The sequence below is a fragment of the Zalophus californianus genome, chromosome 7 (genome assembly GCF_009762305.2).
Source record: "Zalophus californianus isolate mZalCal1 chromosome 7, mZalCal1.pri.v2, whole genome shotgun sequence".
In the NCBI taxonomy this organism is placed as follows: domain Eukaryota; kingdom Metazoa; phylum Chordata; class Mammalia; order Carnivora; family Otariidae; genus Zalophus; species Zalophus californianus.
Genome location: NC_045601.1, coordinates 100,733,393 through 100,757,629, shown reverse-complemented (window position 1 = coordinate 100,757,629; position 24,237 = coordinate 100,733,393).

Genomic DNA, 24,237 nt, shown 5'->3' with positions numbered 1-24,237 from the left:
TCATGATAAAAATGTACTGATAATTTGAAATATAATAATACACACTATTACTTTCAAACATATATATTCCAACATAATAATATAATGAAAAAGTAGGCAGATAGAAACTCTACGGGGAAAAGGACTGAGTGAAAACATATTCACCCCATGTTTTTTGCTTTTGTGATCATTAAGAAATAGATGAGAATAAATATTGTTGGATTGTCAAATCAGACTCTCAAGGAACAGAGGGATCTTACCTAATATTAAACTTTAGTATTAATTCAAAGAATATAGATAACTATGAGATACAGAAGTAGGAGAAGTGGAGAAGTCTGGAACCCCCCCCCCAAAGAGTGTTGCCTGGTTTCTGGGCACCTGGGTGGCTCAGTAGGTTAAGTGTCTGTCTTTGGCTCAGGTCCTGATCCAAGGGTCCTGGGATTAACCTCCGCAACAGGCTCCCTGCTCAGCGGGGAGTCTGCTTCCCCCTCTCTTCGCGGCTTCTGCTCTTCCTCCTTGTCTCTGTCTCTCTTTCTCTCAAATAAATAAATAAAATCTTAAAAAAAAAAAGTTGCCTGGTTTCTTCCTACAATGTTAGGACATACTCTGACCCAGATTTAGCATACAAGATCTCAGAGTAATGCATCACTTACTCAGAGGGAGCCCTTTCAGTCATAAAATGCCTCTTTCTCATACTCTGATCATGATACAGCTGACACCGACATTTCAAACAGGCCATGCTTCATAAACCTATAAATTCTAAGTTTTCTTTCAGAATGGGTTACTTCTTCCTTTCTCTCCCCCGACACCCCCCACCTTTTCCTCAGTACCCCCCGGGTAGGGAGGATAGCATACAAACCCTTTGCTAACCTATTTCCTCTGCACTAGTCATAATAATGTAAACAATATTCATAGATTTTTCAACTTTTGGAAACAACCTTTAACAAAATATAAGATATTTAATTTTGGTTAATGAATACAATGTAATATTATCAGCCTTAGCATACAGGAATAAGGACAAAAGTTGGGGTTAGAATGAGAGATGAAAGCTGAAAGAAATGTTTAGAAGTGCTAATATCTTCACCTTCAAAGTAGAGAATCAAGAAAGTGTCTATAATTGACCAAATAAGAAATGAATATGTAAGCATATTACTTAAAATTATGAAGACAATGAGTAAAGGAACTAAAATTTTAATATAATAATATTGAGTGAGAGGCATGCCATTACCGGTAAGTAAGCTAAGATTCAACAGATGATGTCTAAAATTAATAAACTAAAACTTGTAGACATAATAGTGTTTTGAGATATGGATATACCTGTAGAAGGACATAGTTAAAGGAATTGAAAAGGTGTCCCATTTTCTGAAGGCCACTGGGGGGCAGGAAACTTATGCTTTTTCTTAGAAGTCCACCCTGTATGATCTTTTATAACCATGTGTAGGGATTATTTTTGTACTACTTTACTTTTTTAATTGCTAAAATAAAGACACAAAGGCTCCAACCTGGTAACAGTGGGGTCTACATTGGCACTAGAGCACTCAAAAGAAGGCATACTTAACTAAAATCACAGATGTAGTCAGGAAAATTTTCCCAAAGACAAGGTGAACATCAGGATTAAAAGCTAAGACTCTACAGCCCCATTATCCCTTCCAACACTGACTCCTCCTGGATCAGAAATGACGATTGCCCCACACTGTTCCTTCTCCATTCCTTTAAGAAGAATGGTATTGAGTTTTATAAAGGGACAGGCCCCTTGGCTACAGAGTATATTTCCCAGCACCACTTGGCAACTAGGTGTGGCTGTGTGATTTTGTTCTGTTAGGGAGATATGAACAGAATTAATGTTTGTCACCTCCAGGCTGTGCCCCTGAAAGAAATGAACTTCCTTTGTCTTCCTCTATCTTCCCTTTGCAAGAATTGGATCCAGGGATGGAAGCTATATCTTGAGGATGACCAAGAATCTTCTAGGCTTAGACCCCCTGATTCTATTCTGTTCTGTGAGAGAGAAACACACTTCTAAATGGTTTAAGCCACTGTATTTTTGTATCTCCATAGCAGCTTAGATTGTATATTGCCTAGTGCCTCACACCTTCACTGCTGGCCTTATATTTCATTAGGTTTGTGTAGGGTTTCCTTCCCCGAATTACTCTGTCTACTGTCAAGTTCTACTTGTCTATTGACAGAGCCACATATAAGTCTATCAGTATCCATAGATTTGCTTATAGTTTCAGATACAGGTATTGTTAAATAGGTTTCCAGTTCAATTTTGCTCAAATACTTCCCTTAATTGCCATACTCATGTTAAAAGTATCATGCTTTTGATAAATCACTTTTTTTTAATTGGAAATTGAATGTACTTTAAATTCATTCTGATGAAAAAAGTTTCCAAGATTTAAACTTTTCAAACTGAATTGCTTTGCCCACCTGCGTAATGTAGGAAGTGTTCCTTGTTTTTACCTGGTTTTCTTTCTTTTTCCATTTGAATAAGGTAGAAAAAAATTATTGGAGGCTGAATTAGTTTCCTAATAGAGTACATAGGACTCAATTCAGATTTTCCATTAAGAGTCTAACTTATCACTTCTTAATCTTTGAGATTCTGGTTTTTCTGAGTGGTGAGCTACCACTTGATGTACATTCATTCTTATCTAAATTTGATGATATAGGCTTCTAACCTATTTTTGTAAATTGCTGCCCTTGGTTGCAGAGCTGCCAGCTATCAACTGAGTTTCCCTTCGTAGTTTATCTACTTTTATTACCGGTTGATTAAATAAAACTAGAGAATTTCCAAATCTTGAGGCTTCTCTTATAGACAGATCTAACCTTTGTAAGTCTTGTAGCATCTGCCAAGTTATCAGTTAAAGTACTTTTTATTGAAAGGCCTGGAAAACGTAAATGAAAAATACTCATACAGGAGCACCTGGGTGGCTCAGTCAGTTAAGTGTCTGCTTTTAGATCAGGTCATGATTCCAGGGTCTTGTGATAAAGCCCTGCACTGGACTCCCTGCTCAGCAGAAAGCCTCCTTCTCCCTCTCCCTCTGCAGCTCCCCCTGCTTGTGCTTTCTCTCTCTCTTTCAAAATAAGTAAATAAAATCCTTAAAAAGAAATACTGATACCAATATATGAACTGGTATTTATTACCCCTCACATAACAAAAATATTGAGGTATAGAGTTCCAGGGTAGATTCAGTGACTCCATATGTCATCAAATAACCAGGATCTTCCTATCCTTCTGCTTTGCTCTACTCAAGAAGTTGATATCTCCTCATGGTTACAGAATGGGTGCAGCTGTTCCAAGTATTACATTTTCACATAAAGCACGTACAAAATTAATAAGGGAAGAGAGGGGCTTCCATGCATATACCTTACCTGTTTCCTCTTATCAAGGAAGAATATTCTGCCAGAAACCCCCAGCATAATTTCCTTCATATGTCATAGACCAGTTCTGGTTCACATGGTCTTTCTCAGCTGGAAGGAAATTTGGAAAGTATCTGGTATTTTCCATCTCTCTCCTAGTTGTATTTGGCCAATGGGAGAAGACAGAGAAGAAAGGCTTTGGGAAATGTGACCATCAATGTCAGCTATAGCAAAAAAATAAATGTTACAAAAAGGTGATTCAGGACTGTTCCAAAGAACAAGAACCTTCTTACGAGTCTCCTTCCAACTTGTCTCAGAACTTTAGCTATATGTGTTGAAGAAATGGATTCTTTCTCACTAATGAAATTATAAAGCAGAACATATAGTTTCATTGTATTATTTTCTATAACCAATTAGAGAAAATTAATAAATTAATCTGAATGCATGGCTTCAATTTTTGATATTTTATTATAACTTCCATATAGGTTAAGAAAATGATTGATTATTTAGAGGATGTTAAAGATAGGACTATATCATTTGGGTTTTTTTTTTTGTTTGGTTTGGTTTGTTTGCTATGCACAATAACCCCTCTAGTATTCAAAATTTTATTAAAATACAATTTGCTATACATTGTTTTTAGAATCCCATGAACCTTTAAATTCCATACAGATCCAAAGGCAATAAATCACAATGTTACATAAGCAGAGCTTTTTTTTCCTCCCTTCTTATCACATTCAAAGTTCAAGCAATAGTACAAAGCTTTTCTCAGCCATTCCTACACTCAATACAAGAAGAAAACAGCTAGTTAACGGAGAAAACATTTGTCAATACATCTGCAAATGCCAACCTAGGCCAGTGCCTAATTACAGAAGTTCTGTTACATTTACTTGCATTAGTACTCACTTTGTAGTTAGAGAGGGATATAAAATAAAAGGGAAAGTGACACATAAAAAAGAATTATGAAAAGAAATTCTAGCTCATAAAGTGTTATGTCCATCATCTGGAACTTAATGCTCTGAGGAAAAGCTGCTGTCAGACTCAGGCATTACCAGATTACAGGGAGGGTAAAGTTTAAGAACACAGGCTGAAGAGGATGCAAGCTTCTCCCTAATTGCAGTCACCGGAGCTGGAATGGCTGTCCCTGAGAATGACATGTCCACAAGAAAACAGCCCCAGCAAACCTTCATCCCAACAGCAGCTGGTAGGCAGCGGGGCTTGAATTCCTGATAGACCACAAAAAGCGACTGATCCTTGTGGAAAATGCTGAGAAGCATTCTAATTCAACTCATCGAGCTTAAATTTTAAGCATTTTTTTTTCCCTGTGAACAGCAGGAACAGATGAACTCACAAGAAATAAAGATCTCATTTTCATGGAAATCATCTCCCAAGAACGAGAGAAAAAAATAAAGAAAATGTATGAGGTAGACTTGGGATTGCTGTAAAAGACAACAGGTGTCAGGTTTTCCAGAAGGATCTAACTATTCCTCGAGGTATATTTTAATGACTTTCTAACAGTTGACATAGTTTATCTTCCCTTTGGAATAAACGGGATTGTGGTAACCAAGTGCAATATAATCAACTCCGAAAAACAAAGCTTAGCTACACAACAACCATAAAGGCAAGCCAACTCCGTATCTAAAGTTAACATGTCAACAGGACTTGGGGACACTGAGAAAGGACAAAGGTCTAACAGGCATATGATTCCCAGTAACTGGGCTGACTTATCTAAATACTCTTGTGATAAACCCACATTTCTTTTTTTTATAAGATTTTATTTATTTATTTGAGAGACAGAGTGCACACAAGTGTTGGGGGAGGCGGTGCAGAGGGAGAGGGAGAAGTGGGCTCCCTGCTCAGCAGGAGGCTCAGTCCCAGGACCCTGAGATCATGACTGGAGCTGAAGTCAGATGCTTAGCCAACTGAGCCACCCAGGTACCCCTAAACCCATATTTCTGATTAAATAATAAAAATGTTATAAAACTTCAGAAGGTCTCAATCTATGGCACATCAGAAGCCCTGTAGAGCTCTTCAAAATGTATATACCAGGACCCCATCCCCAGGAGTATTGATTCATAAGGTCTGAGTGCAGCCCCAGGCAACTGTATTTAAAATGCTACAAGGTGATCAGCTGGGTACCAAGGGTTGCAAATCACTGAAATACCCACTAACTTAACACAGAGCTGTCAGAAGTATTTACATTCTAATCTCAAATATGGGATTGATAGGAAAGTTTGATATAAAACAACAGACACTCATGAGTTCTTTTAATTTATAAGCTTATTTCTCTATCTCTTCCAGCCCCCAGGTCGATTAATCTGCGAGCTTCACAGAGACAGAAATTATGTTCATCTTTGTACTCCCAGCAACAAATCCAGTTGCTGATACATGCTAAAGAATTCAGCAAATGCCTGTGGAACAAATAATGGGTCTTGCATGCATTGCATTCCCATATATTCTTCTTAGCATTTTCAAGGAAATGACTGAGATATGAATTTGAGGTACCAAATATTCAATCCCCCGTTTTTACTGAAAAAGAAAGGCAACAAAAATGGGAGCTTTAACACTAGAACAATAACAATGTTGAAACCTTTTATGATCACAAATTTGGGGGCAGCTTAAATGAAGAGATCCCACGGAGAACATTTCCAGACCAGGAAGCCCTCAGTGAACTGTCCACAAGGGTAAATATGTTACATATATTTAGGTATACTCTGTTAGAGTGCGGCATTTGTAGCTTAGAAAGGTGGATATGTTCACTTATGTCCCGTTACCAGAATGAGCATCACCTTTGCCTTCTATAACCAGAAAGTTATGTAAGCACAGCTTTGGGGTCCTCCTAGAGTCTTCTGGGTTTATTTCTTCTCGTGCTCCCTTAGCTATTTACACTCTCTATAGATTTGTTAGACTTCTTTGAAGAGTTTGCCACGATATATATACTAGCTGGAATATTTGTGTGCAGGTCAACAAACTAGACCCATGAACATCAGCTATATTCGTCTCTTTGAGAACCTAGTGCATGCTACCAGTTCTGTGATGGGGGACAAAATGAACTCATAGAAAAAGCTCCTGTTCAATTCCAGAAGGTCACTGTCATCCTGAAGTCCAACCACAAATCTAAGGATCCTTGAAACCTAGATGAGAAACCATGCAAATGGGTGAGTAAAATCTGGCAACCTATCTATGCCAAAGGCATAGACACAGACACGTGTTTTAAATACATATGCACAGGTCACTGCCACCTTTATTTCTATATCATCTCTCTCCACTCACTCAAAACAAAACACTTGGACAATTTCCACTGTTAAAACTTCAGAGTCTCTTGGGGCACCTGGGTGGCTCAGTTGTAAGCATCTGCCTTCAGCTCAGGTCATGGTTCCAGGGTCCTGGGATGGAGCCCTGCATCAGGTTCCCTGCTCAGCGGGAAGTCTGCTTCTCCCTCTCCCACTCCCCCTGCTTGTGTTCCCGCTCTTGCTGTGTCTCTCTCTGTCAAATAAATAAATGAAATCTTAAAAAAAATAAAAATAAAAAAATAAAAAAACTTCAGACTCTCTCTCCATCCCTTCCTTTTGACTCCCTTCCTTCCCACATGACCTAAAACAAGGAGAAGCTTGGCACCTCGTTCACCAGGTTGCCAACCCATCTACATTAATTTACGAATGCATCCAACACAACTGCCAGAAGACTCAGTCATATAATGTTAACTAATCACAGCGACCACTTTTAGAATTACAGCCCACAACATGAACCTTTTCCCCAGCATCTGTATACAGCATGAGGTTATGCATTGCATAGACAAATTGAGGAAAGGGGGCTTCTAGAATTGTATTTTCTTCCGTCTGCAATTTCATTTTCAATATTCGTGTCTTCGTGATTGAAATAATTTACCTTTTTAACATTAGTAACACAACTGTTAAGGTATTCAATGGCGTCTCAGCTTTACAGGTGTCCTTTCTCTTCAGACAGTAATTTCATCAGCCGAGTAGTTAGTGGAGCTGAGCACTGCGGAGAATCACGTGGGGGCTGCGCCTCCAGTGTGGCAGATCAAAGGCACTGAGAAAGCGGGTACCACCCTTTAAGCTCAGTGTGAGCCCATTAAACTCATCCAGTTTATGAGGTTCATTCCTGCAGTGACTAAAAAATAAAATATGCATTTTTTTAGGAGGATAATAAACTTTTTCAAGTTCCCAGGGCAACATTTATTGCACGGAAACTGTCATTTTACAAAATGGCACTTTAATGGCCCCAAAAGTTTCGCACATGGGAAAAAACTTTTACATATTCTCCTTATGATCTGGAAAATAAAACACCATATCAATGAAAATCTCTAGATAAGTTCTAGTGTCCGTAAATGTGACTAAAAGTTAGGGCTATATTATAGATTGCTTTATGAGACAGTTAAATGAGGCTTAATTAGCCATTACTAACTCCGTCATGATATACATTAACATCATACACACACACACAGACCTCAAATATTTCTGAATACTATAAATATGTTAAAAAGTATATCTTGAAATGCACAGAGCTAATAATGAATAGGAATCAGCATTTCATTTTCAACACTATTCATTTCATTTTGCAATGAAACTGGTTCATTTTAGAACATACGGAAAAATTTCATTTTTTAATGGCTTCAAAACATCCCATAATATGGGTAGCACAGCATATTTAACTAGTTTACTCAGTGATAGACCACTAGATATTTTTAGTATTTGGCTACTACAAACAATATTGCATGAAATTTTGATTATCTTTGAACATGTACTTTTAGACATCGGTACAAGTATACCCATAAGATAAATTCTCAGATGTGGAACTGTTAGGTCAAAGTGATTTTAATTTTCAGGTCAATTCCAAAATTGTCCTTGAGAGAAGATACAGCAATTTACACCCCCAGCAATAATGCATGAGAGTACCTACTTCTTTACTCCTTATATTCAGTGTATTATCAAGCATTTTTTTGTCTATCAGTATATCAGGTGGAAAAAAATGATATTTTACAGAGCTTTAAATATGAACTTGAGCACCTTTTGCTTTATATATGTGTTCTAATTGATTTGGGGAGCTTTTATATATTAAATAAACTGGCCCATAGCTTTCAAATATGTTGCAATTTTCCCCTACTTTGTAATTTGTATTTTGATTTGGTTTATTTATTTTTTTTAACAGGAAGAAGTTATTGTTTCTATATTTAAATTTAAATTCTTTTGTTATAAGGCCCCTGGGTTTTTGGTCTTTGCTAGAAAGGTATTTTCATTTGAGGTGAATATTAAAACCAAAACCAAAAATAAAAAAACCTCTCCTGTATTTCTGAAAGATGAGAATGTCTTTACATCTACATAAAGTGTCTCTCTCTAGCAAAATGTTTAATTTACTTTAATCATTAGTATTCTCTGAGTACTCTTCATAGAGATGGTGGAGACTGATAAAAACAAACGATAAGCTTTTTTATAAAAAGATTTATTTATTTTTAGAAAGAGAGCAAGCGAGCAGGGGGAGGGGCAGAAGAAGGAGACAAGCAGACTCCCCACTGAGGGTGGAGCCCACCACAGGACTCCATCCCACAACCCAGAGATCACAACCTGAGCCAAGATGAAGAGACTGACGTTCAACCAAATGAGCCACACAAACACCCCACATGATAACTTTTTAATATAATTCTTCATAAGACTGAGTCCAAATTAAAATTTTACAATGGAACAACAGATTCATTGTCCCAAGCCCCAGTGACAAATGTCATTCTCATTTCCCATTATTGATGGGAAGTCTTTGGAGATGTTTTAATCAAGAACTATAGGTAAGAGTTCAAATTTTACATCTGAATCCACAGAAATGAATGTTCTTTCTGGAGTTCTAATACCAAACTCCTTCTCTAATCACCAGTGGAATGGTAAAAGTACACTCACGTATCTGAATTAAATCATTCAACAAAGTTTTATCGAGCAGCTACTATGTAGCAGCCTTCTATCTAGGAACTTGGGATACAGAAATTAATAAAAAGATCAAGATTCCTATCCTCGAGTTATCAGGAAGAAAGTACTAATGAAAATTTCTTTTCATGAACTAGAGCTATGAAGATCCCTTCTATGAAGAAAAATGAAGGTAAGATGATCATACTTTCAAGTAATTCAAGAAAGAATTGCTCCTCTCAAAGGAGAACTTTTTATATTCCTAAAATTCTAAATTCCTCATAGATTTCTTTACAGGCCATATCTGTGATGGATCTTAGAGTATCCATAGGTTCAAAGTATGTAATATATGTTGAGAAGAGTGAATCTTTTTCGGTCTTTCCTAACTCAAGATTTTGAGAACTGTTCAGAACAGTTGGAAGCTGGTAATCAGCATTTTACTCCTGTTTTTTAAAAATATTAAAGCAACTTGCAGATGAAACAGCAATAAGAAATAAATCCGTGGTACTGCACACAGCCCAGTGCTGGACACACAGAGCTCCTCTATCCATACATAGAGATCACTCTGTTGAGCACAGGAAATAAAGCCATATTTCCCATTCAATCTTAAGACAGACTTCTTTGATCAAGTGACCCACATCTCTAGAGAACAGCTTCTCACAGCCCTATTTAGGTCCTGGTGTGGATTTGCAAATCAACTGGAAAGACCATTAGAAAACATTTCTGTTTAAAGTGCTAAATGGGCTGCAACTATCAAAACTACCCAGCCTGCCAAATTGTGATTTAAAGTGAAATTGGCATGAGCAGACATTTCCACATCAGCCTGTAGCACATCTGGTCCAGACCAAACAAACAGAAGATTTATTCTGTCAGGGAGATCATTTAGCATTCCTTTTCATGCTTCAGAAGGAGCCTGTACCTGTCACTCACCAAAGCACTCGGCTTTTGGTGGCTAGGCTCTGTTGCTCTCCCGGACTAGCCTTGATCTAACACTTCTAAGGAGGCTCATGTGCACCACTCCACCTGGGAGCCCAGTACCCATGCCAAGTTCATTTCCATAGTCTTATAGAAACCTCCTGGAGGATTTCAAACATCTGCTCATAAGTAAAGAAACATTGTCTTGAGCTCTAACAATAATATAAAGGGCAACTGAACCTTCTTTTGCAAATAAAGCAGAGCTGATAAATGATCCTATTTCACAGGACTGGGGGCAAGTTTCTTTGTGTCTTTCTGAATTCAAATCCTTAAAATGAATATCGTCAATCATGGGAAAAATTTAATATATCCAGAGTTTTACCATTAACCTAACTGGTATAGAGTCAAAACTAAAAAAATAGATCCAAAAAAACAAAAGAAAACCCACATCATTTTGCTGGAACTAAATGAACATATTTATAAAAAACTGTATTATTCCTAAAGTGTATTGTTATTCTCACCCTCTGTCTCTCTGACTGTAGCCTCGGAGCCAAATCTAACCCTTTTGCTGTGTAAGCCACATAGTCACTTTCTTCTCTGGAATGTTAATATGCTCCTGTTGGGAGTCAGCAACCCCAGGAGGACCACTTCCTGGCTTGTCTCATCAGAAATACTATTCTTCCTTTCCCACCCCCGGAGCACCATGAATACTCAGAAGGGACAGATGTACCACCATCGAAGAGTCCCCTGATTTCCTTATGCTGTTAGCTTAAATGAATATGGAAGATTCGATTTCAACCTAAACACAAACTGGAAAAGGAAGAAGCAAATTTTTTGCCGGTGTACATGTTCTTTCTGATTTCTAGTTAAAATGCACCTCTGTTTCTTCTTTTGAGAAGTACGTGGGTTAGGTGAAATGTCCCCAAATGTCCTTCCAGTTGTAACATAATTATTATGAATTCCTTGTGGTTCTCTTATCCCTGAGGAACTCATTTAATTCATAAATACCACTACTTTGCTTTCATACGGACATGTGAATCTAAGTCTAGGCAAACATAGGGAAGTTTATCACATAAACATAGAAAAGGTGTTTGCCTTACCTAAAATATAACAATAGTAAATTTTTTTTAAAAAATCTGGAGGCTTCCAAGGCAATTTTAAGAATACACATAAGAGAAGGCACATCCTTTATACAAATATTTTCATCCCGTTGGTTTGTTACAGTGCCAAGATAGTATGAGGAGTGAATTACATCTATACTTGCTTCACTTCTGTCCCTCCTATTGAGTCATTAATAAACATGACACCATAAGTACTGCATTGTTAATACCCAGCTTGGCCTATGGAACTCAGAAAATGCTCTTCTCAAATTCACACAGAACATTCTTAAATAGGTTCTATTCTAGATACTGCACTTGCTGATGAAAAATGTATATTTATACCAAAATCCAGCTTCTTCTGAAGAAAACAACAAAATTAGTCTTCCATAACAACAAAACTATTTTCCACCTGTCTTGAAATATATTCTGATCTAGGAATGCTAGTAATTTCTTAGTATATCTGAACATTTTATCCACTTGGAAGTTATCAAGTGGGGAAAAAAGGTATAGGATATTCAGTACCGATATAATTCACTTCGGTTGGATTTATTTATATTCCTATTCTTGCATTCTTATTTGAAGATATGAAATTAACATTAAAAACAGCGTGTTTGTATACTTTCAGCACAATAAATTAGAGTAATATACAGGAAACAAAGATTTCATCTTTTCATAACAAACCTGGACAACTTCAAAATAAGGGATAACACTTTTAATTAAAAATAGCTATTATAGGGGCGCATGGGTGGCTCAGTTATTAAGCGTCTGCCTTTGCCTCAGGTCATGATCCCAGCGTCCTGGGATCGAGGCCCACGTCAGGCTCCCTGCTCAGCGGGAAGCCTGCTTCTCCCTCTCCCACTCCCCCTGCTTGTGTTCCCTCTCTCGCTGTCTCTCTCTCTTTCTGTCGAAATAAATAAATAAAATCTTTAAAAAATAAAATAGCTATTATAATAAGAATCTAAAGGGAACCAGCTTACGAATAAAAAGAATTAAGAAAGTTACTTTATTTTTCCAGTTCATATTCTTTTTTTAAATTTTATTTTATTATGTTATGTTAGTCACCATACATTACCCATTAGTTTTTGATGTAGTGTTCCATGATTCACTGCTTGCGTATAACACCCAGTGCTCCATTCAATACATGCCCTCCCTAATACCCATCACCGGGCTAACCCATTCCCCCACCCCCCTCCCTTCTAGAACCCTCCGTTTGTGTCTCAGAGTCCTCCAGTTTATATTCTTTTAAAGGCTGCATTTAGATACAAAGAAGGGAAGCTCAAAGCAGACAAGAAGTAACTTTGTTTTAATAGGACATTGGACTGGTGAATGTGTTGAAGAGAAAAAAAGTAAGTCTACTTATAAAATATAAATATTCAATTCATGTAAGAAATCACGGGCAACTCATAAACTGTGGCTCAATGAGATCATGCAATGTCTTTTGAATGTTGGCATTCTAACCAGGTATAACTAATCAATCACATCATTAGCTAAGAAACAAAGAACCAAGGAAAAGTAACTAGTCCTGGTCATCAAAATAATAAGCTATGTATATAGAAGAAAAAAAGTAGCAGAGACAAAATATGGTCAGAACGTGAGAGAAGAAACTATACTTGATAAATTCACTTTCATTGAATAAGAACTCTCAGAATGGGGTACCTTGAAACTTTTAAGAACATACTTGTAGACTTATTGTGTTATTTTGAGTTTAGAGTTCTAAATTTTTACCACATTCCATTCGCATCTAATTATCATACAATCGATCCTCATTTTTCACAGATCCTGTATTTACAAATCTGCCTACTTGCTAAAATTTATTTTTAACCCCCCAATCAGTCAATACTCACAGCTGTTTTCATGGTCATTTGCAAACATATGCACAGTGACAAAAATTTTGAATCTTCTGACTCACACCCAACCTGCCTTCTCGTTTTAGCACTCAGATTGTAAACAAGTGTCCTGTTAATAGTATATTTACTGCCATATATTTTTGTATTTTTTTGCTTTTTGTTGGGGATTTCACTATTTATTTATTTTTAAGAGTTTATTTATTTATTTAAGAGAGAGAGTCCACAGGAGCAGGGGGAAGAAGAGGCAGACTCCCTGCTGAGTAGGGAGCCCAAGGCAGGGCTCAATCCCAGGACCCTGAGATCATGACCTGAAACAAAGGCAGACACTTAATGGACTGAGCCACCCAGAAGCCCAAGGGGATTTCACTGTTTAAAATGGGCCTCAACTAGTTGTCTAGTGTTCCTAAGCACAAGGAGCCTGTGATATTCCTCATGGAGAAAACATATGTATTAGCTGAGCTTCATTCAGACATGAGTTATAGTATATCTCGGCCATATTCAGTGCTACTAATTCAACAATAGATATTATACAAAATGTCTTTAAACAAAAACACATAAAACAAGGTTGTATATTGATCAGTTAACCAAAATGTGAGCAGAGGTTCACAGGAACCTAACCCTGTTATTGCCCCTAGGAGCAATTGTTCAGTATTTGCTAATTCAGCATTTGTGATGACTTCATAGAACATAATTGCTGCTAATAATGAGAATTGGTTATATATATATATATATATGCATATATATGTATATTTGTGTGCATGTGTGTGTGTGTGTAGGTTCTTCCTTTAAAATAAAGGCAAATCCAGAAGTTATCACAATTGAAAACCTCTTAAAATGTCTACTGAGAAAATATTGTAGAGGAAAAGCAAAAATAACATTGGGTTTTGATTGTGTGTAATATTTTTAGCCATTGAAATTTCCATAAGGAGTTTTAGCACATGCAGTTAATTTGCATGAGAGGCAGCTGGAGCATATTGGCTCTTTCAAAGCCACTATGATTTATCAGCTCAATAATGCATGAGCTTAGACAAAGTTATACAACCGTCTGTATTTTTAACAAGGTGATGGAGTAAGAAATTTGCTAAAACAGCCATTCCAGACCCCAGTGTCTAAAAGGAGGTTAGATCATTTACACAAACTGGAACACAATTTTATCAGCCCTATTCTATTTTGGGTCTCAGACTTTTTTTTTCCTGAAAATAATATTTTGTTTGAAGAAAGTGCCAGACTGACAGACAGATAGTCTGAGACACTGAAGTCAAGTATTCATATATGCTATTAGTATAACATGGAAAGAGTCAATTAAAATCTCCACTAGAGTGACCTCTGGAATTAGATCCATCCTGTATTGACAGCATCTGAGGAAGAATAAACCATTGCTGGGGCACCTGGGTGGCTCAGTCGTTAAGCGTCTGCCTTCGGCTCAGGTCATGGTCCCAGGGTCCTGGGATCGAGCCCCGCATCGAGCCCCGCATCGGGCTCCCTGCTCGGCGGGAGGCCTGCTTCTCCCTCTCCCACTTCCCCTGTTTGTGTTGCCTCTCTCACTTTGTCTCTCTCTGTCAAATAAATAAATAAAATCTTAAAAAACATAAATAAACCTTTGCCTTCTGTTTGTTCCAGAAAATGTATGGCATTTATTTATTAAACCTTAAATCTCACTTGTCAAAAATAGTCTACTGGAAATGTCTCTTTTTTAGAGTCAAGTTTACGTCTCATGTTAAGGTTTGAGGACCATGTAGCCAAATCCCACTAAGAAGCTATTGTTGTTGTTGAGGTACGGGTTATAAAACCTCACACAGAGACTTTGAGGTCAATGGCATCAGTATGGAAAATCTAGAGGCCATTATGAATTCAAAATATCATAAATGAAAAATTAATAGGACAATATGTAATGACCATTGGTATAAGAAAGAGATGAATTATTTGAAGATTCCAAGTTTGTATACCTAGGTGACTAGAAGAATAACTGTATTTGTTTTAGAGCTGGTGTAAAAGATTGAATTTACCCATTAGAACTCATTTTAGGCAATCACATCTAGACTATAAATTTTAATATTTAATATACTAATTTTACCAGATAGCAAATGCCTATCTTGTTCTAGACACTCCCACCCTTTGTTCTCTGATAATATGTAGGAAAAAGGAAAATAAGAGATGAATTTTATGAGGAACACATACACCCAATCATCTTACCTGCTGGAACATCTTGGATTGGCAGGTTGAAACCAGGAGTTGGTCCCATAGCCTCACCGAGTATGCTGACTGTGGGGCTAAGAATTACGGTAGGTGTCTCACTATAAAAAGCCACCGAAATTTAAGAATCAGTCAAGCATCCAGTTATAAAGTTACTTTGTTTCATTTAGGTTAATCTTCCTCTGAATACCAAGTCAGGTGACTGACTGAAAGGGAAACCAGAAATTACTTACCAGGTTGCAGCCACAAGACTAACTAGAGAAAACTTCCTCCTTGGGAAGGGAGCGCACTGTCAGAGTTTAGAGTTAGTAAGATATAGTAACTCTAACTTTGTAAATTATAACCCCTCATTTTATAGCTGGGAAACCTGAGGCTCAAAGTTGCAAACTGAATCAGTGCAGGAATGAAAATAGGAAGCACATCCTCTAAGTCATACATTCTCCATGTTGAATGACCTCTTTAAGTGCTCAACCACTCTCCAGACCAGCAGCTCTCCAACTTTCCTGCACATCAGAAACACCTGGGGGCCTTATTAAAACACAGACTGCTGGCTACACCCCCAGACCTTCTCATTCCATAGGCCTGAGATGGGACCAGAGAACTTTTATTTTGATTACCTCCCTGGTGGTGCTGACACTGCTGGTCTGGGGAGCACACTCTTAGAACCACTGATCTAGACCTTCTAGTCTGACAGATCATCCCACTCCAACACATTTCCTCTCAGGAAAAAATGGACCTTACCCTGAAATGCCCCAGGCACAATGCTGCAAAAAAAAACATATGATCTGAGATACCGCGATAGTAGGGTCCTGTAATCACATAGCTAGGAAAATTCTATCTATTCAGAAACCAAAGTGTCCTTCACTAGACAGGTATGATATGGCTATTCTGAAATGATTGCTAAGAGCTATAGATCATTTGCTTTCCATCCCAGTGTGAAAACTTCTTGGACTTCGAGCAAACTGTATCATTAGGATTTGTCTGAATGCAAATAAAGGTGACATCATTTAGCTGCCTTTTTTTCTCCCAAAATTGAAATAATATTGTAACAATTATACGGTGTCAATATTGATTATCCAAAGTCTAGGTACAGAATTTGGCAAACAGATATATACACACATAATGTCATCAATAGATAATAGAGATGAGGGAGTAAATAGGGAATAGATCACCTCAATACAAAAAACAATTATATAACCACTATGTACAGAGAATTGCGTGTGGTGCAGAGGCGAGATATTGAGAAAAGCCTAGCCCTACTCTCAAAAAACCTGCGGTAATTGACATCTGAAGGATATGAAGTAGACAGTAAATATAATATTATGTATATTACATATATGTAAAGGTATGTACACAGACATTACACTGGGCAAAGTTTCTCGGAATGAACATTGAAAGAGTCTTTGACAAATACAACATTCCCAGAAAGAAAGAGTGACAAATCTAGTATCCTGTAATCATGATGAATTCTAATTGAAGATGTCACACAATACCAAAGGAGGATCGGGATCTCTGCTGGAATGCAACAAAAATAGATTAGAAACTGTTGCAGACTTTACAGGCTGTTTCAAACACTCTAGTTTTTTATCTACTTGTGTATCTACATCATCAGAAACTTGACATTTGGTCACTAATACTTAGAACTGTACAATTGTCTATTTATAGATCCCAAACTTCACAAGAAATACATCAAATCCAAGCATCAACCCTTACATTTTACTTTAAAACATATTTATGAAATCATGTAAAAAGCACACGGAATCCAATTTTTAATCTACTCTTTGACAATTAACTTAAAACACAGTGATCCAATTGGTTAAAACGACATCAAGGAATATCACATTGTATGCCTTTCATTTCGTGGAAGCCCACTGCGAACGCAAAGGTGTCTCCTGACATACATACATGGATCTCTTAATTGTACTATAGAAACAGACATAATTTATTCCTGAGGTTGGAATCTGCCAGGGCCTTCTCTGTCTGTCATGTGGCAGAACTGTGATGTTGAATATATTTGTAAGAGCAAGAAAGCAATTCAGCATGTACAGAAAAAAAAAAAATTGCAAGCCAACTGTCAAAAGGAAAAATGTGCCTTACCCACCAGTCTCTAACGGACCTATCAGTGTAACAAAAACGGTATCATCTATGAATGACAACAGTTTTAAATGTAAGATAAAATGGAATTCTGTACAAATGTACTGCAAGGAATTCTCTGAGTGCCAAAAAAAAAAAAAAAAAAAGCAAATTGAAGGGAAGGAAGGGACTATCTTGAGAATGGTTTGCTTGTCTCAACAGAGATCTTGATGAATACTTCAGCACTCACTTCTCCAGGAATAACTCCTTCATCTGCATGTCTGAGCTGTCCTTTCTGCAAGGCTAGTCCTGTATCTTCAACTGCCTTCCTGGATCTCACGGAAATTTTTGCCCAGCCTCAAACTCAAAGCAAAAGTATTCTTTATGTTTCCCTTAACCTCAACTGCCCATGATTTATGCCATAAGAATAAGGAAGGCTGAGTCACCTTGTTTGAAACACAGTGGCAGATAAATGATAATGGACACCTCATACTGTGTACTGTTCTCTTTTCCAATAGTTTGAGAAAAAAATCCTTGGTCGCTGTGGAATACTGTTTGAATTCCTTGACATGGTCTTCGGGGGCTCTTCCAACAATCTAATACCAACATACTTTCCTCCTATCCCCCTTATTCTATAGAAAGCTTGTGGGCCCTGCCCCAAATATCTTTTCACTGTCTCCTTGAATTCTATGACACCCTCCCTTATTTATGGCATAATCCCTTGCCTGCAATGTCTCTCTTCACTCTTCTCTGAGGCTTTCCTTGTTCAATAACATAAAACCCTGCAGGTAAAACAAAAGAAATAAAGATGAAAAACTCCTAAAGAATCAAGTCACAAAAAACTCATTGGTGACCTTTGCTAGACCCATTTCAGTAGCATTTCAGAGGGAAGAGTTAGAAGGCAGGTTGAGAAGTGAGTGAAAGACCGGACACTAAAGAGGGCAAGTACAGCTCAAAAACACCATGAGAAAGAGAAGGGAGGAAAAGTGAGTGGAACTAGAGACGAGCATAGGTTCTAGAAGGCTATTTTTTCTTTTTGCAAATTGAAAACAATTGAGCCTATTTAAAGACTGATACAAAAGAGGCAATGGAGAAGAAACTGGGGAGACAGGAGTAAGTTCACAGATGGACCAAACACCTGAAAAGGTGGAATGGATTAGAGCTAGGACACTCATGAGGGGGTCAGTCTCAGGAATATACATGATTTCCATTATTTTAGAAGATGAAGACAAGATAAGTATAACTACCAGGGGCTGGGCAGGGGGTGGGGGTGGGGAACGTGGAGGAATGGGAGAGGCTGTTTAAGGGCGTATGTTTGCAACTAGGAGGTAAATAAGTCCTAGAGACCTAATACAGAGTACAGTGATTATAGACAACAAAACTGTATTACAAACATCAAACTTGTTAAGAGACTAGATCTCAAGTGTTCCCAGCGCTAGAAGGAATAATTATGTGATGGGCTAGAGGTGCTAGTTAACACTCCAATGGCAATCAGATTGCAAGATAAATGTATCAAATCAATATGTTGTACACCTTAAACTTACACAATGTTGTATGTCAAATATAACTCTAAAAAATAATTTATTACTGGAAGCTGAAGTCATTAAGAAAATCCCCTACCTGGTTATTATTGCTGTTGTTGATGTGTTTTTTGTTGGTGGTGGTAGTGTTAGTTTTGTTTGTTCAGTAATGTTGAGAGTGAAAGGGAGGCAGATGGATAGGTGCCCTTTGGAGAACAGGGAAGATTTCAAAATTTAGCTGTGGGGAATGAGTGAGGCAGTGCTTCAAGAACCTGTAGAAAATTTCCTAGGTGGTGGTAAGAGCCCAACTGCAGTTAGAGACCATGGATTTATATGTGATGATTATTCTCCAGCAGTACTCGGAAAAATTAGCCCTCCAGACAGAGAAGCTAGAGAGGCAGTCAGTAGGACCCATCCAGGAATGGATTGTTGGAATGATAAAAGAGAATGGAGTTGAGAAATTTGGTAAGCGTTAGAAGCAATGGATCCTAGGCCAAAAATAAAATAATATAAGAGCTGATCGAATGAACAAAAAAGTTGAGATATTAACCACATAAAAGATCAGGCATGATGAAACAAAAGAATTGAGACAGCAGGAAATATAAGGCATGTGGTCCGAGAATTGGAAGTCTATATTACATCTTCAGAAATAAAAGAGTTCCAAGTCCTAAAAAGGTCCAATCGCTGAGTTATTATTGCCAAATCTTATTCAGGTCTCACTTTTTAAGAAGGACTCACTAATTGTTCTATGAAAACTTTCTCCTCTACATCTGGGTCCCTCGTGGATATAGAATAAGATAATTACTTACCACATTCTTTCCACTATTGGATCCTAAACAAAACCAGGATGTCTCCTTGGAAATCTGAGGGGGAATCTCATTCTTGCACAAAGCATGGACCTCATAGTCAAGAGAAGAGACTGGTTATTGGTTTCCAGTTCTACAGAGCATTAATTTTCTTCTAATGTCTCAAAACCTGCTCTCCTGAGGCTCTTATTCACATATAGCACCTCGTTGGTCTCTTCAACTAAGTCACTTATTCCCCAATTTCACTGACCACTCTGGTGCCTAGGTTCCTCTACACTAAAGTGGAAAATCTGGATAACATCCTGAGAGTCTTTAGTGTCCATGTGGATGCTTCTACCTACATACTAGATAGATCCTCAGTTACCTGTAAGACCACCAAATCTTGTGGGGGTCAAACAGAGCTGAGTTTATTAAACTTCCTCTAACATGGGAAAACACTACTTTGGTATAGAGTCCTAATTGCCTCCCAGATTGAAGGAAGAAACTGAAGGGATTTGGGGTCAAATAATTAAAGATGGGTCTTTCAAGAGGTCACAGCTTGGACTGGGCAAAGTTTGTGACATACTGGGCAAGGATCTTGAAGTAGGTCTTGATGAGCTGATTGCTGCTCTTAGTCCATGTGAGAAACCTATTGTCCTGTTTCGATAGCTATTTTCCCATATAAGCCAATGTCTGCCTGGACAAATTGGTGTACAAAAAAATCCTGAAGCAGAGGGTAAAGTTATTTATTAGTATGCAGTCTGATCTTTCTGGCTAAAAAAATTAAGCGCAAACAGTTACGTTGACACAGGGGGTCTCAGTTTTCAGAGATGTCCAAAAGGGGAAAGGATCCTGCTTAAATCATTTCCTCAGGACAAAATCATTCCTTGTGAGGAATAAGAAATTGCAGCATTGGATCTAACACATTATTTAGTTCTTGAACATGAAGCAAACAGCTTGAATTACTTTGTAATTTGATCTCAAACTAAAGTCAGTTCTCTAGAAATAAAAGGACAAAAGACTTGATATAATTCGTCCATATGACCCAAGACCATCAGCTTTTAGTTATTCTTGCAGACAAACCTCTCCCCTATGGAAGGAAAGCATTTCCAAGGTGAAGTTCTCATAAGAGTTCCTCTTCCTGTCCATCATGACAACCCCATGGCTCGTTGGACTCTACCGCTCTAATACAGGAAGATTCCTCAGCCAGCCTGCCATTCTCTCTTCCTTCTTTTTATTCCATTTCTTTGAATGCTGGCATGAATCAGTTCTCCAACCATCCCCTTCCCTGGAGCCACTTCTCTTACTCTTTCTTTTCTCTTTCCTCAGTTGGTAGGAGATATTTGCCTCCTCCTTTGCACTCAACAGCCACATTTCTAAAAGTATTTCATCCTCTTGGCTTTCATAATGGAAATGTTAAATTTTCCACAGAAGACGTGCCCTGGAGGGGAGTTTTGCTCACACCCTAGAATGGATGTCAGTTAATATTTAGACACAATTAATTAACGGTAAACCCTAAGGCAAACTTTGCTGTTAGGAAAATCAGACCATATCCCCGATTGAATGAAGGGCTGCTTCCCTGACCAAGTCAGCAGATGTTCTGTTATCAGCAAAGACTGACATCACATGGTTGGTGGATGGGGACATAGATTAATTAAGAATATTTAAAATGTATGACTGAAATAGCATCAGACTTTCTTAAGCTTAGCTGCCAAGGTGTCCCTATCTCCTGAATTTCTCTTCTACACATCCCAGATTTCAGTTCCAGATGCTTTTATAAAGTTTCAAGATTTCTAAAAAAGCTCTTTGGATCACAGTGAGGTCTTCTCAGACCTTTTTCACATAATTCAGTCTACAATGATTTGAAGTTTTTATTGCCACCATATTCACTGAGAATTTTTTAAGATACTCATGTTCACGTTTTTGCCTCAGTAAGTATACAAGCCTGGATATGGTTGGCTATAACGATTAAACGTTCTATTTTGACAGTGTAAATATCATGAAAATACACATGAGGTAGAATAAACTATTTACAAAGTAGTAAATACTAGAACTTATTCAGTCCAAGAACATTCAAGTCTTCTTTGTTTTGGAGTAAATCCATGAAATGTGCTTATCTTCTAATAAATTTATTTAATATTTTGCAAATGCCTATTGCATTCTAGCCACTCTGCAGTATTAAAAAATAATTCAGAAAGGACCCACTGGTAGGGAAATAAGCAGAGTGTGTGGGGACGGGAACATTTCCCCATCCAGATGTGGAGGGAGCCCACATCTGGCCTAATCCACACTTTTTATTCCCTCATGTCCAGCTTGAGAAGACAAACTGGGTGTGCATAGACACCCCCTTTCTAGTCCCTTTACCTTTTAAGTTTTAGGATTTGCTGGAAGTTCATTCTAATACTGTACCATACCTAGCAGAGTTGGCACATGGCAGTGTTCACTTTTTCTAGGGAGTTTTTTACTAAGAAATAATTGTCTAATTTTGGAGTTTGGTTATCAGGAACCCCATCCACTTACTGCCCATTTTGAGCTTTACCAAAATAAATATATTTTATATCCCATTCACCTTACTGTTTGATCTTAACTGGTTCAGAACTCAGGTGGGAAGAAGGGTTACAATTTAATTGATCAGCACTTCAGCCTCAATAAAGCAGAGAAATAACTATGATAAAGTTTTAAGCTTCAAAGCCTTTAAGAGCAATATAGAAAGGAAAGCAAGTAGTTCTAAGTGGAACAGAAGCAGTTGAGGAAAGAGAAAATCAAGGAAGATTTCTGTAGATTATAAACTCAAGGACAACAAGGGTCTTGTGTGTCTGGGCTTATATTCTCTTCCCAGAATATAGCCACAGAGAATGAATTCATGAGAAAGGTCAAGACTTCCATGAGCAGGATTAGGAATATGGGATAGACAAAGAGAGGAAATGGGAATCTCTAGGCAAAGGAGGGAAAACCAGTTAAGTGGGCAGAGATAAGAAATTTACATTTCTCTAAGACTGAATGTACCAAAATGTTCACTTCATCAAAAGTTGCTATCACAATGAAAGCATAAAGTCTATTTAGTGCAGAAAATGTACTCACCTTGTTATTGTATTTTTTTCTCACAGTAGCCTAGAACATCTTTGTTATTTAAATATTTAAGTGAAACAACTGTGATAAAGAATAAGACTATCTGTATATTGTACAATAAGAAGCAAGTCAAGGATTTAGTTATTCTCATCAATTATGATACATTCTGAATGTGGCTGAAATCCCTAAATAGCATTCCTGGCATTCAACCAATTGTTTTAATGAACTATAAACTAGCATCTATAATATTTATATTGATATAACCACTAAGAGGCATGATAAGAAGCAGATTTGATGACAAACTTTATAGCTCTTTTATTAAAGATACAGTCATACTTCATTTTATTGCACTTTACTGTGCTTTGCAGATACTATGTTTTCTACAAATTGAAAGTTTATGGCAACCCTGCATCTAGCAAATCTGTCGGGGCCATTTTTCCAACAGCATTTGGTCACTTTGTGTCTCTGTGTCACATTGTAATAATTCTTACAGTATTTCAAACTTTGTCATTATTATTATATGTTATGGTGATTTTTTTTTAAGATTTTATTTAGTTATTTGAGAGACAGAGAGTGCATGAGAGGAGGGAGGGGCAGATGGAGAGGGAGAAGCAGACTCCCCGCGGAGCAGGGAGCCCGATGTGGGACTCGATCCCAGGACCCTGGGATCATGACCCAAGCCGAAGGCAGATGCTCAACCAAATGAGCCACCCAAGTGCCCCTGTTATGGTGATCTTTGATTAGTGACAACAACTCACTGAAAACTAAGATGACAGGATAGCTAGCATCTTTTAACAATATTTTTAAATTAAGGTATGTACTTTTCCTAAAGACATACATAACGCTATTGCACACTTTAACAGACTATAGTATGGTGTAACCACAACTTTTATGTGTACTGGGAAACCAAAAACTGCAGGTGACACACTTCATTGCAATATTTACTCTCCTGCGGTGGTCCGACACCAAACCCACCGTATCCCTAAGATATGCTTGTACTGGGATATATTAAATTAGCATTCTTTCTGGATGCATTTCCTCATCTGCCTTCATTTCAAAATCCAGTGGCTGATTCTCCTGCCCCAGTTCCTCCTAATTTCATAGTCAGTAAACCACTCAGCTCAGGAACTGCCCACTGAGAAGCCAACCAAGTTAGGGTACAGCATGGCACTCTCTGAAATAACAGCAAGTCCTGTTTTGTTCTACTGAGTTGTAGGCAACAAGGCTTTGAAATTATGATCCACAAAAACTTTATTTGTTGCCCTTTTAAAAAAAAATGTTTTTTGTTTTGTGTGTGTGTGTGTGTGTGTGCTTTTTTTAAAGAATAAGAAATGAACTCTCTGAAGAACAAAGGGAGCAGCAACTCCAGATGTATTTTAAGCCTAGGGAAAGTTAGAAGCCAGAAGAGAATATGAGTGGCAGGACATATACAGTCGACCTTTAAAGGTTTGATTTCTGTTTTAAGTTCTGCAAACGCCCCCGGCTTTCCCCCA